Below are 15,462 nucleotides of genomic sequence, written 5' to 3'. Positions count from 1 at the left end.
CCCTTCACCTTAAACTTATGCCCTTTGGCTCTCAATTCCCCTATGTGTGTAGCCCCTTCAGCTAAGATGCACGTGGCAGCATATCTCTTTAAGTTCAGGTAGTCACAAAATGCTGGAGTAACTCAGCGGGTCAGGCAGCATCTCAGGAGAGAAGGAATGGGTGACGTTTCGGGTCGAGACCCTTCTTCAGACTGATGTCAGGGGAGGGGGCAGGACAAAGATAGGATGTAGTTGGAGACAGGAGGACAGTGGGAGAACTGGGAAAGGGGAGGGGAGAGAGAGGGACAGAGGAGCCATCTGAAGTTCAGGCAGTTCTGCCCTCACGCCTGATTCCACAAAGCGAATTGGACATCATGCGATCAATGAATTCAGGAGTATCACACGGCCATATTTGGTTCTAAGGCGATTTCTATCTTGAACGAGAGAACGACCTGAAAGTCACTTTGGAAATTGTAAAGCAGGAAAAATGCCGTTGAGGAAAAAAAAAAATGTTTCCAGGTAGCCCTCACTACTAATCAGTCATTGTTGCCTCTTGAGAACAATGCTGCTGCTTTAACCGACCGGGAAGGCCATGAAAATTGACAAGCAATTACTTGTATTGACACTTGTGCAATGATAGGCTATTAAATAATGTAACACTCAGCCTTTCGTATTTTTTGTTCACCGGAACAAAAATAAACTTATTATTATTAAAAAATACTTTTAGTTATGAAAACCCTGCAGGGAGAAATAACTTTGTTATGGCGAGTCTGAAAATTTCTAGCCCCTAACTCCCTTTTCCCCATTGATTAGATTGTCTTTAGAGTCATTGAGTCATGGAAACTGTGTGGAAACAGGCCCTTCTGCCCAACTTGCCCGCACCGACCAACATGTCCCAGCTACACTAGTCCCACAAAGGTTGACATGGTTTAGTTTCGTTATACTGCGAGGAGACAGTCGAGTCCGCACAGATCAGTGATCCCCACACACTAACACTACCCTACACACATTACGGACAATTTACAATTATACCGAGCCAATTAACCTGCAAACCTGTACGTCTTTGGGTCTTGGGGAACTCGAATCCAATTAATTAAATACATCTGGTATAAAAAGCTAACAATCACGATACTAGCATTAGAAAAAGCCCATTGATTCACTGAAGCCCTCGATGATTGGGAGTCATAAGGTTATGTGATAGGAGTAGAATTAGACCATTCGGCCCATCAAGTCTACTCAACCATTCAATCATGGCCGATCTATCTCTCCCTCATAACCCCATTTTCCTGCATTAGAAACATAGAAAATAGGTGCAGGAAGAGGCCGTTTGGCCCTTTGAGCCAGCACCTTGTGACCATGGCCTGATCATCGACAATCAGTAACCCGTGCCATTTAGAACTGAGATGAAAAACTTTTTCAGTCAGAGAGTTGTGAATCTCTGGAATTCTCTGCCTCAGAAGGCAGTGGAGGCCAATTCTCTGAATGCATTCAAGAGAGAGCTAGATAGAGCTCTTAAGGATAGCGGAGTCAGGGGGTATGGGGAGAAGGCAGGAACGGGGTACTGATTGAGAATGATCAGCCATGATCACATTGAATGGCGGTGCTGGCTCGAAGGGCCGAATGGCCTCCTCCTGCACCTATTGTCTATTGTCTATTGTCAATCGACAATAAATGCAAAAGCACAAATCATTTCCAAAGATATCCACGTTGTGTGAATGAAAATATATCTAGTTGGCTCTTGCTATACATCGAGCCTCAGCCGGTAATTGCTTTTAATGGCAAATTTACCCCTGACTGCATTTCCGCTCCCTCCGTCCCTTCACACCCTAGTCATCCTGCTGGTTTGCTTCCATATATCCCTTTGTTACCCCTCTTTCACAGCCAACAATGGACCATTGTGGGCTCCACCTTTCCCTGGTCATCGGTGCTGGCTCCGATTTGTTTTCTGATCCTTTTCACGCCTCTGGTTTCCCCCTCCCCTGATTCTCAGTCTGAAGAAGGGTCTCGACCCAAAACATCACCCATTCCTTTTTCTCCAGAGATGCTGCCTGACCCTCTAAGTTACTCCAGCTTTTTGCTTCTATTCTTTAGCCCTGACAATGTTTACTGGCTTTTAAAGCTGCTTCAAGTGGGTGGAAAGTCGCTAACATCAGAAGTCACCCTTGAGGAGATTGGCAGCATTATTTTTCTTGCTGAGGCTCCAGTTTTCTTTGAAAACAAATCTTCACTAGGAAGTAATAATAGACGTTTGATAACGGACATCTGTAACAACCAGGGCTTTCATAATCAAGTTTGACTTCACAGCTCATTTGAGGCATGAGTCAGACTTATTTGTGATGAAACTCAGCAGATACAATCTTCCAGCACTGATGGTACTTCCCATGCTTAAATGAAAGGCTCCCAGCTGAGAATGTGCTTTGTGTTTTCCAAGCTGAGCAACAGCATCAAAGTCAACCACTGACACGTAAAAAAAAATGTTGCTCCAAATAATAGATCCATCATGATCTGATCGCTGCCTCATTAGATCTACAGCACTTCATATATACACACCAACCTCAGTGCAAAGTGCTCCTCGCATTGAATGCCCTTGGTAATTCAGTAAGTGGGCAGGGGCTGTTAGCAGGTGGTGACATTAGATACTAGTGAGTAGCAGGTGAAGGAGCGAGACAGAATACCATCCTTTCATCTCTGGAAAGCATCTTTGAATGACGGATGTTTATGTTACATTTTATTTTATGTGGCTGTGTGCCTTGTTGCTTTTCACTTAGTATGGCTGTATGGTAACTTAAATTTCCCTGTACCTTAATTGGTACATGACAATAAATTGATCATGAAATCTTGAAATCTTGGATGCATGAGGTGAAACTTGCACTTTGACTAACATAGAAACATAGAAACATAGAAAATAGGTGCAGGAGTAGGCCATTCGGCCATTCGGCCCTTCGAGCCTGCACCGCCATTCAATATGATCATGGCTGATCATCCAACTCAGTATCCCGTACCTGCCTTCTCTCCATACCCCCTGATCCCTTAAGCCACAAGGGCCACATCTAGCTCCCTCTTAAATATAGCCAATGAACTGGCCTCAACTACCATCTGTGGCAGAGAATTCCACAGATTCACCACTCTCATCTCGGTCCTAAAAGACTTCCCCCTTATCCTTAAACTGTGACCCCTTGTTCTGGAGATATTCAGATAACAAGAGATATTCAGAGTGCATGATTAAAGTATGTAGAGACTTACATACTCTCTATGTATGTAAGAGAGTACATACTTCTCAAAAGCTCCAAATGTGTAGGAAGGAACTGCAGATGCCGGTTTACATCGAAGATAGACACAAAAATGTTGGAGTAACTCTGCGGGTCAGGCAGCATCTCTGGAGAAAAGGAATAGGTGACGTTTCAGATCGAGACCCTTCTTTAGCCAGACCTGTTGAGTTACTCCAGCATTTTGTGCCCATCTCCAAACCTCCAATTTTGAAAAGTATCCCTTAAATTTAAATACCTGTTATTGGAAAAAAAAACATAACAGCAGAGAAATAAGGTGCCGGATGTACTGTAGATAGGGTGGTGAAGATCGCTTTCGACAAGTTGACCTTCAACGGTCGGGGAAATTTGTATAGAAGTCGGGGTGTTATGTTACGGTTGTTCAAGACGTTGGTGTGGCCACAACTGGAGTACTGTGTAGAAAGAAACTGCAGATGCTGGTTTATACCGAAGATAGGCCCAAAGTGCTGGAGTAACTCAGTGGGTCCAGCAGCATCTCAGGAGAAAAAGGATGGGTGACGTTTAGAGCCAGAACCCTTCTTCAGACTGAAAGTCAATGGGAGGGAACTGGAGGTAGGAAAAGTTTCACTGTTTGCATCCCTGAGCCCCTTTGTTATCACCTCTCCCCCAGCCAACAATGGGCCATTGTGGGCTCCTCCTTTCCTTTGGAGTATTGTGTTCAGTTTTGGTCACCTTGCTCTTGGAAAGATGTTGATACACTGTGAAGAGTGCAGAGAGGATTTACATGGATGCTGCCAGGACTTGAGGGCCTGAGCTATATGGAGAAGTTGGACAGGCTAGGATATTATGCCTTAGAGCGTGGGAGGCTGAGGGATGATCTTATTGAGGTGTATAAAATCATGAGGTGCATAGATAGATGTTTGGGAAAATAGATAGGGAAAAGATTTAATGGGAACCCGAGGGGCAATGTTTTTACAACCTTTTCACACAGAAGGTGGTGGGTATATGGAATAAGCTTCCAGAGGCAGGTGGTTGAAACAAGTGCAATAACAATATTTAAAAGACACTTGGAAAGACACATGGATCGGGAGGGTTGAGAGGGGTATGGGGCAAACAAAACAATGCCACTCACTCAACCTGGGCATCCTAGTCTGCATGGATGACAATAGACAATAGAAAATAGGTGCAGGAGAAGGCCATTCGGCCCTTCGAGCCAGCACCGCCATTCAATGTGATCATGGCTGATCATTCTCAATCAGTACCCCGTTCCTGCCTTCTCCCCATACCCCCTGATTCCGCTATCCTAAAGAGCTCTATCTAGCTCTCTCTTGAATGTATTCAGAGAATTGGCCTCCACTGCCCTCTGAGGCAGAGAATTCCACAGATTCACAACTCTCTGACTAAAAATGTTTTTCCTCATCTCTGTTCTAAATGGCCTACCCCTTATTCTTAAACTGTGGCCCCTGGTTCTGGACTCCCCCAACATTGGGAACATGTTTCTTGCCTCTAACGTGTCGAACCCCTTAATAATTTTATACGTTTCGATAAGATCCCCTCTCATCCTTCTAAAGGATGAGCTGTGCCAAAGGGCCTATTTCCATGCTGTACTATTCTGTGACTCTAATATTGACATGGAATCATGGAGTCAGATGGCACAGGTCCTTTGCTGTTCTGTTTCCCTGCCAACCACATCCCGTTTACAACACCTGGTCCATTGTCTTCTATGCCTTGGTATAAATAATAATAATAATAATAATAATAATACATTTTATTTATATAGCGCTTTTCATATACTCAAAGACGCTTTACAGAGATTTTGAGAACATAGGGGAAATGAATAAATAGATAAATAAGTAAATAAATAAATGAACAGAGAAAGGAGACAGAAGGTGAGGTGACCTTCAGTGGTTAAAGGCAGTACTGAACAGGTGAGACTTCAGTCTGACAAAGGATCCCGACCAGAAACGTCGCCTGTCTATTCCCTCCGCAAATGCTGCCTGACCCAGCAGGTGTCTTTGTGTTCTGCCACTTTCATGTTAATGTGCATAGAGCATAGAACAGCGCAGCACAGGAATGGGCAGCTCGGCCCACAGTGTTTGTGCTAAACATGATGCCAAATTAAACCGATCTCATCTGCCTGTACATGATCCATATCCCTCTATTCCCTGCACTTCCATGTGCCTTATCTAAAAACCACTTAGACGTATTATGTGCTTAAATAGATCACTCTTTCAATAATGCTTCTCAGAAGATAATCGGGGAAGACATTCTCAGTATGTCAGAAACAAATATTTTAGCATTTATTATGAAAGGTTTGTGATTATAGACAATAGACAATAGGTGCAGGAGGAGGCCATTCGGCCCTTCGAGCCAGCACCGCCATTCAATGTGATCATGGCTGATCATTCTCAATCAGTACCCCGATCCTGCCTTCTCCCCATACCCCCTGACTCCGCTATCCTTAAGAGCTCTATCCAGCTCTCTCTTGAACGAATTCACATAATTGGCCTCCACTGCCTTCTGAGGCAGAGAATTCCACAGATTCACAACTCTCTGACTGAAAAGGTTTTTCCTCATCTCAGTTCTAAATGGCCTACCCCTTATTCTTAAACTGGCCCCTGGTTCTGGACTCCCCCAACATTGGGAACATGTTTCCTGCCTCTAATGTGTCCAACCCCTTAATAATCTTATACGTTTCGATAAGATCTCCTCTCAGCCTTCTAAATTCCCGCCATTCCGGGAATTAACCTAGCATTAACCTAATTAAATTATATGTAGCATGCGGAGGAAGTCACTTCCTGTGGATGAATTGATAACGTCATCATCATTTAATGAAGGGGTTGGGCTCATTGGCCCATTCGTAGCTACTAGAGAGTCACAGAGTCATTCAGCATGAAAACGGGACCATCGGCCCAACTTGCCCACACGGACCAACACGTCCCATCTGCACATGTCCCACCTGCCCGCGTTTGGCCCACATACAATACAATACAATACAATACAATACAATACAATATATCTTTATTGTCATTGTACCCAGGGGTACAACGAGATTGGGAATGCGCCTCCCATACGATGCAATAATTTAGGTAATTTAGACAACAGCAACCCAACGAAACGAAACAGTTGTAACAGTTTTGGGCAGGGTAAAGTGCAAGTTGATCTATGCGTTGTGGCCATCCGGCTCAGCAGGACCGGTCCATAGCAGCTATGGCCCTGGGGATGAAGCTGTTCCTGAGTCTGGAGGTGCAGGCATAGAAGGCCTTGTATCGTCTGCCCGATGGAAGGAGTTCGAGCAGACTGTTGCAGGGGTGTGAAGAGTCTTTGTGGATGCTGGTGGCTTTTCTGAGGCATCGTGTGTTGTAGATGCCCTCCAAGGCTGGTAGCTGTGTTCCGATGGCCCTCTGAGCTCTATGGACTACCCGCTGTAGAGCTTTCCTTTCTGCCTCCGTGCAGCTAAGGTACCACACAGGGATGCCATGCGTTAGGATGCTCTCTATGGTGCAGCGGTAGAAGGTCGTCAGCAGCTGTTGGGGTAGACCCAACATTCCTCTAGTTTCAGTTTAGTTCATTGTCACGTTACAACATTCTCGTAAATCTTCTCTATACCCTTTACTTCTATTAATTTAGAGATTGACTCACTGCCCTGCAGATGGTTTTGTAAGACATTTAATGTAATCTAGTTGGTGTGAAGGTACTTTATACAAAGCCATTGCCAATCAATTAATTTTTGTAACTGTGGTTTCCTGCTGGTGTTTAACTGAGTCGGCAGTAAAGGCACTGGAACTTATCGGAACTTCAATTTATTTTAGATTAGTTTATTATCATTTGTCATGATATGTCGGGAGTTATGAGGAGAAAGTAGGAGAATGGGGTTAGGATGGAGAGATAGATCGCCCATGATTGAATGGCGGAGTAGAGTAGACTTGATGGGCCGAATGGCCTAATACTGCTCCAATCACTTGCGAAGTTATGAACACATGTACCGAGGTACAGTGGAAAGCTTTTGGTGCGTGCTAACCAGCCAACGGAAAGACTTTACATAATTACAATCGAGCTGTCCACAGTGTTGACCTGGGATAACTGCAGAACGGAGAAAGAGGAGATTTTTAACCGAATCATGTAATTAAATAAGCTCCGCACACACCAGAAAGCTAATTTGGGCCATGCAAGGGATCATTATCTTGGCCAAGCTGGCCATCCGCGAGTCACGGCGCCAGGCGGCAGAGGGCTCTGCCCGAGCCAGCTGCTTGCCCCTTTTCCGGGGTTACGTTCGCTCCCGGGTGGTGTTGGAGAGGGACTAGGCGCTGTCCACGGGCACCCTGGGGGATTTCCGGGACCGCTGGGGGGGGGGGGGTTGAATACATCCTTGACAAGGAGTGTAAGATAGTTGTAAAAAATATATATTGTTTGTCCTGTATTATGGTGGTGGGTTCTGTTTTGGTTTTATTGTATTCTATATATTATTTTAATATTGAAATGAATATTTTTGATTTTTTTAAAAAGGGATCATTATCTCTCAAAAAAAAATTGAATCTTTTCTGCCTAGTTCTTCCTTCCAGTCATAGAGTCATAGCATGATACAGCGTGGAAACAGGCCTTGCAAAGCTCTTGATGTTTCAGTCACAGGAACAGTCAATGGCATTGTGCTTTGAAATTTCAACGTGTTACGCAGTGGTGTCATCCCCTCCCCTCGGGCATGAAAACTTCTGCCGTGAGTTCAAATTTAGGCAAATGTCACTGCTGTACCGAACGATGTCAAATCCCACTGACTAATCTGCTAGCGAATTTGCAATACTGCACTAACAGATGTGTAGGACGGAACTGCTGATGCTGGTTTAAACCGAAGATAGACACAAAAAGCTGGAGTAGCTCAGCGGGTCAGACAGCATCCCTGGAGGGGGAGGGAGGGGAATTGGTGATGTTTCGGGCTGACGAGACTCCTCTTCAGACCTGAAGAAGGGTCTCAACCCGAAACATCACCCATTCCTTCTCTCCAGAGATGCTGTCTGACCCGCTGAGTTACTCCAGCTTTTTGTGTCTATCTGCACTAACAGATGTCATTTTACTGCTTAATTAACTATTCTGCATTAACCAATATTGCATCATTTAGTTTACCACCTTTCATCAGAATTTAAAAGAAATTACAGTGTACCCCCACCCCTTCCCTGTCCCTTTCTCTCTTCTTCTGATCTACCCAGGTCCTCTCACGTATACCCTTCTTTTCAACCACTCCCCTCCCCACCCCACCACCACCACCGCTCCAGCCCCCCCAACACCCCCCCCCCCCCACCCCCATCACCAGTTTCTCTCCACTTCCCCATTCACTCCATCTGTGTATGACCCACAAAGCACGGCGTCGCAGCGGTAGAGTTGCTGCCTTACAGCGTCAGAGACCCGGGTTGGAGACCTGACTATGGGTGCTGTCTGTATGGAGTTTGTATGTTGTCCCCGTGACCACGTGGGTTTTCTCTGGGTGCTCTGGTTTCCTCCCACACTCCAAAGACGTACAGGTTTGAAGGTTAATTTAGCTTTGGTTTTTAAAAATTGTGAATTGCCCCACGCGTGCAGGACAGTGCCAGTGTACGGGGATCGCTGGTCAGCGTGGACTCGGTGGGACGTAGGACCTATTTTCGCGCTGTATCTCCAAGATAAATTAAAATTTGTCCCTTCATGAGGGTCGCCTTGCCTTAACTTTTACAGAGTCATAGAGAAAATGGGTTAACCAGCATAGAAACAGGCCCTTCAGCCTAACTTGGCCTTGCCAACCAAGATGCCCCATCTAGAATTAGTTTCCACCTGCCTGGGTTTGGCCCATCTATATTCTTGTTTGTTTGTTCCTGAACTATAGCCAAAACGGTACACGACAGCGCGAGGGAGGGGGGAGGGAGGGAGGGAGGGGGCGGAGGGAGGATAAGGGGGGTTGAGGGCGATGGAGTGGGGGGGAGGGGAAGGGGGAGGGGGAGGGGAGGGGAGCGTGTGGGGGAGGGGAGGGGGAGGGAGGGGGAGGGGGAGGTGGAGGGGGAGGGGGAGGGGGAGGGGGAGGGGGAGGGGGAGGGGGAGGGGGAGGGGGAGGGGGAGGGGGAGGGGGAGGGGGAGGGGGAGGGGGAGGGGGAGGGGGAGGGGGAGGGGTGGGGAGGGGGAGGGGAGGGGATGGGGGGAGGAGAAGGGGGAGGGGGGAGGAGGGTGCTGCACCAATGCAGGAGACATTTGGGCCCAACGGGTTCACTTGCTCTAGTATCCCTCTAAACCTCTCCTATCCAAAAGTATTTTAAATGTGGATCAAATGCAGGTAAAATTTCAGATAAAATCGGGACCAACAGATTTATTTTTGTTGTTTATCAACAATAAATTTAAAAGGATAATGATGCCATTAGTGTTAGACACAGATGCTTTATAAATTTTATGTTCATGTTATATGCAGCTTAGCAAAGACTAAATTAATCATTTTCACAGCTGCTTTAGACGTAAGGAAAAGGCCAAGAATCACTGATCAGTGATGGCTCTTGTAATAGCTCCGTGTGATGCATTAATTCATTCCCTGGGGCCTATTAAGCCAGAGAATGCGGTATTTATGGTGGTTAAATTAAGAAATTACCAGTCCTGGGAAATTAATCAAAAATCCAGAAAAAAATTGTTCACGTTTTTCGTGTTCTTGTTCTATGTCTGTATAAAACTTGAGAGTCTTCAAGGTACAACAGAAGTCTTTATTACATTAACTCAATGCTGGCAGCAAGACAACTAAAATGGCTGCAACCCCACGGTCTGACTGCACACTCACACACTGTGTACAGCCAAGATAACTATGTGCAAAACATCTCCCTTTGTCCTGTGCAGCGCCACTCTTCAGCAGGTAGTCCGTAGAGCTCAGAAGACTATCGGAACACAGCTATCAGCCTTGGAGGGCATCTACAACACACGATGCCTCAGAAAAGCCACCAGCATCCACAAAGACTCTTCACACCCCTGCAACAGTCTGTTCGAGCTTCAACCGTCGGGCAGACAATACAAGGCCTTCTACGCCCGCACCTCCAGACTCAGGAACAGCTTCATCCCCAGGGCCATTGCTGCTATGAACTGGTCCTGCTGAGCCGGATGGTCACATCGCACAGTGAACCGGCACAGATCTACTTGCACTTTATTCTGTTTTAAAACTGTTCTAATTTGTTTCATTGGGTTGTTTAAAGTAATACTGACTAGCTAATTGACTTATTGCATCGTATGGGAGGCGCATTCCCAATCTCGTTGTACCCCTGTACAATGACAATAAAGATATATTGTATTGTATTGTATTGTATCAGTACCCCGTTCCTGCCTTCTCCCCATACCCCCTGACTCCGCTATCCTTAAGAGCTCTATCTAGTTCTCTCTTGAATGCATTCACTGGCCTCCACTGCCTTCTGAGGCAGAGAATTCCACAAATCAGCCATGATCATATTGAGTGGCGGTGCTGCCTCGGGGTTTTCCAGCTTTCTCCCATATCCCAAATTCATGCGGGTTGGTAGGGTAATTGGCCACTGCGAATTGCTCTGGTTTGTTGCTGCATGGCAGAATCTGGAGGAGCATTGACTGGAATTGGGGAGAATCTGGGGAGTGCTAAAATGAGTGCTTGATTGTTGGCGCACTCTCAATGGGCCGAAGGGCCTGTTTCTATGCTGTATCGATGAGTTTACTTCATGGTTGATGGATAGGAAAGGTTTAGAGGGATATGGACCAAACACAGACCGGTGGGACCAGTGTAGTCGAGGCATCTTGGTTGGCATGGGCCGAAGGGCCTGTGTCTACACTTTATACACGGGTTTATTCATGATTTATATCAAATTCTTTACATAGAAACATAGAGACATAGAAAATAGGTGCAGGAGTAGGCCATTCGGCCCTGCGAGGCAGCACCGCCACTCAATATGATCATGGCTGATCATCCAAAATCAGTACCCCGTTCCTGCTTTCTCCCCATATCCCTTGATTCCGTTAGCTTTAAGCTTCATTCCTGGTCCTTCTGAGATTCACATTACCAAGGCACTGAAAGTGCATCCTCTCCACATGCACTCCAGGGGAGATATATTTTAATTAACTGTCAGTCCAATTCAATAGTTTAAACTATTCTGCTCAACAACAAAAAAAATCAGACTAGCTTGCCAGGAAAGATATTATGCATAATTTCTGCCAATTACTTTTGTTGCCCGTAAGATTTATTTTCAGAGTAGTTAAAAATGAATTGGCAGCAATTTGCATTCAGAAGTACCCCTGCTTCATATTCAGACTGGCTAGATGTGAAACGGCTTTGAATGGCTCAGCATCATGTCAACGGCAGTGGTGTGCTTTCAGTGTTGCAGTGTTCGCAAGTGTGGCACAGCCTTTCACTGTGACTTCAGGGAAATGGATGCTGAGCCAAGAAAGAAATTAGGCAAAAATCAGGTTAAAAACAAGAGGTCTATGGAAGAACCTGTCTAGTTTGACAGTTAGACAGATACATAGATATTCGATTTATTCACAAAATGCTGGAGTAACTCAGCAGGTCAGGCAGCATCTCGGGAGAGAAGGAATGGGTGACGTTTCGGGTCGAGACCCTTCTTCAGACTGATGTCAGGGGGGCGGGACAGAGGAAGGATATAGGTGGAGACAGGAAGATAGAGGGAGATCTGGGAAGGAGGAGGGGAAGGGAGGGACAGAGGAGCTATCTAAAGTTGGAGAAGTCGACGTTCATACCACCGGGCTGCAAACTGCCCAGTCGAAATATGAGGTGCTGCTCCTCCAACTTCCGGCGGGCCTCACTATGGCACTGGAGGAGGCCCATGACAGAAAGGTCAGACTGGGAATGGGAGGGGGAGTTAAAGTGCTCGGCCACCGGGAGATCAGTTTTGTTAATGCGGACCGAGCGCAGGTGTTCAGCGAAGCAATCGCCGAGCCTGCGCTTGGTTTCGCCGATGTAAATAATACATGGATACATGGATATGACAGGTTTGGAGGGATATGGACCAAGCGCAGGCAGGTGGGATTAGTGTAGCTGGGACATGTTGGCCGGAGTGGGCAAGTTAGGCCGAAGGGCCTGTTTCCACACTGTATCACTCTATGACTCCATGACTCTAACCTAGAGGTTAAAATAAGGTCATAAGGTCATAAAGAATAGGATTAGAATTAGTATAAGAAGATAACTGCAGATGCTGGTACAAATCGAAGGTTTTTATTCACAAAATGCTGGAGTAACTCAGCAGGTCAGGCAGCATCTCGGGAGAGAAGGAATGAGTGACGTTTCGGGTCGAGACGTTTCTTCAGAATTAGTTTTGTTTATTATGGTCACTTGTACCAAAGTACAATAAAAAGCTTTTTTGTTGCGGGCTATCCATTCAGCGAAAAGACTATGCATGATTACAATCAAGCTGTCGACATTGTACAGATACATGATAAAGGACAAAAGTCAGGTCATAAGTGATAGGAGTAGAATTTGGCCATTCGGCCCATCGTCTACTCCGCCATTGCTGATCTATCCCTCCCTCCTAACCCCATTCTCCTGCCTTCTCCCCTTAACCTAGGACCCTTGTACCAATCAAGAATCTATCTATCTCATGAAAGGAAGTCAAGTCAAAAGTCAAGAGCTTTTAATTGTCATATGTATCGACAACGGGACAATGGCATTTTTACTTACAGCAGCTTAAAACAGGCACGTAAGCAGATCCCTTCGATGGTGGGAATGTCAGTACCTTTGATGGAAAGGACTGGGACTGGGGGAAATGTCTACCATGTCATCGGGAATCCTTGGACTATCTTCTATCAGACTTCACTGGCTTTATCTTGCACTAAACATTATTCCCTTATCATGTGCACTGCGAATGGCTCGATTGTAATCATGTATTGTCTTTCCGCTGACTGGATAGCACGCAGCAAAAGCTTTTCACTGTACCTCAGTACATGTGACAATAAACTAAACTGAACTACTGTCTATAGTTTATGAGGCAACTGAACCATCATAGAAACATAGAAAATAGGTGCAGGAGGAGGTCATTTGGCCCTTCGAGCCAGCACCGCCATTCATTGTGATCATCTACAAACAGTAACCTGTGCCGCCTACCTTCTCCCCATATCCCTTGATTCCACTAGCCCCTAGAGTATCGAACTCTCTTTTAGATTCATCCAGTGATTTGGCCTCCACTGCCTTCTGTGGCAGAGAATTCCACAAATCCACACCTCTCTGGGTGAAAAAGTTTCACCAATTAGAGAGCAGTCCTGACCTAACATCTACATCATTGGAGACCCTCGGACTATCTTTAATCAGACTTTATTGGACTTTATCTTGCACTAAATGTCATTCCCTTTATCCTCTTTCTATACATCGTGGATAGCTTGATTGTGATCGTGTATTGTCTTCCAGCTGACTGGAGAGCACGCAACAAAAATGTGTTTCACTGTACCTCGGTGCAGGTGGCAATAATCTAAACTAAACTAAACCCGGAGGAAACCCACGTAGGTCACGGGGAGAACGAACAGACAGCACCCGTAGTCAGGATGGAACCCGGGACTCTGGCGCTGTTGGGCAGCAACTCTACCGCTGCGCCACCGTGCCGCACTCTACTCTATTCCTTTTTACGTATTGCCTTGTGGGCCTTAACCAAGTGGATATACCCCACACGCCTTCAGACTGATTTCCATTTGCTGTTTTTGTACCCATTCAAACAATCCCTGGACAACATCCTTCCTCACTGTCAACCGCACCGCCGATTTTGGTATTGGCTAACATGGTAAATATGATCACCACCATTTACATGCTGTAGAAGGTGCAGGTTTGAGGTAGCTGTGGAAATGCAGAGGAGGTGCATTGAACATGTGTATATAGCATTGATGATTAGAGTATTAAAAAGGAACTGCATATGCTGGTTTATACCAAAGATGGTCACAAAATGCTGGAGTAACACAACGGGTCAGGCAGCATCTCTGGAGAAAATAGATAGGTGATATTTCAAAGATAGACACAAAATGCTGGAGTAACTCAGCGGGTCAGACAGCATCTCTGGAGAAAATAGATAGGTGATAGTTCAAAGATAGACACAAAATGCTGGAGTAATTCAGCGGGTCAGGCAGCATCTCTGGAGAAAATAGATAGGTGATATTTCAAAGATAGACACAAAATGCTGGAGTAATTCAGCGGGACAGGCAGCATCTCTGGAGAGAAGGAATGGGTGACCTTTCAGGTCGAGACCCTACTTCAAATATTTCAGATTGGGACTCATCGTCCCGACCTGAAACGTTTGATTTTCTCCAGAGATGCTGCCTGACCCCCTGAGTTACTCCAGCATTTTGTGTTTATCTTTAATTAATTAGCTTGTCAGTTCAGTATTGATAACATCACAAATTCATAAATCATCTACATTTATGGGAGAAACCTACAACCCCAGTGGAACCCCGTTGCACACAATCCCTTCAGTCACTAAGATTCCTGTCAACCATTGCTTTGTTTTGAAAGAATTTTAATCAAACTTGCTTGGATCCCTCGGGCTTCTACCTTCTTGATCTTTCTTGACTTTGTCAAGCACCTTGGTAAAATCCATGCAGACTGCAACAAAATGCACCGTCCTAATTGACATTCCTCGCTAGCTTCTCAAAAAATCCAATTGTTAGTCGGACATGACTTTCCTTTAACAAACCGGCACTGACTAACCCTTGAGTAACCACCAACTCACTAACTGCTGCCGTTATGTGTTGTCCCTCTGAATTTCTTCAGGTCAATTTCTACCATTGCTATCCAGCTAACTAGAATTACTCCGTATATTGGGGCTGAGACCAGTCTGAAGGAGGGTCTCGACCCAAAGTGTTACCCGTTCCTTCTCTCCAGAGATGCTGCCTGTCCTGCTGACTTACTCCAGCATTTTGTATCTGCATCTGCAGTTCCTTCCTACACATATTAGTACTGGTATTGGTATTGGTTTATTATTGCAATGTACACAATTTAAAACATTGTTTTGCGTGCTATCCAAGCACATGAGTACATCAGATATGTGCAGGAGAAAATAAACAATGCAGAATATAATGTTGCATCTACTTAGAAAGTGCAGGTTAAAACAAGTACCTTTCTTCCCTTATTTTAGTTCATGCCCTTCCTGTTAGATTCCATCATCCACAGCCTTTTCTTACCTCCACCTATCACCTTTCATTGTTCATCGAATAATGAAAGGCCTGGATGGAATGGATGTGGAGAGGCTGTTTCCACTAGTGGGAGAGTCTAGGACCAGAGCGCACAGCCTCAGAATAAAAGGACGCACCT

The sequence above is a fragment of the Rhinoraja longicauda genome, chromosome 5, assembly GCF_053455715.1.
Source record: "Rhinoraja longicauda isolate Sanriku21f chromosome 5, sRhiLon1.1, whole genome shotgun sequence".
Lineage (NCBI taxonomy): Eukaryota > Metazoa > Chordata > Chondrichthyes > Rajiformes > Arhynchobatidae > Rhinoraja > Rhinoraja longicauda.
The sequence above is the reverse complement of the archived record's forward strand: the minus strand, read 5'-3'. Positions refer to the sequence as shown.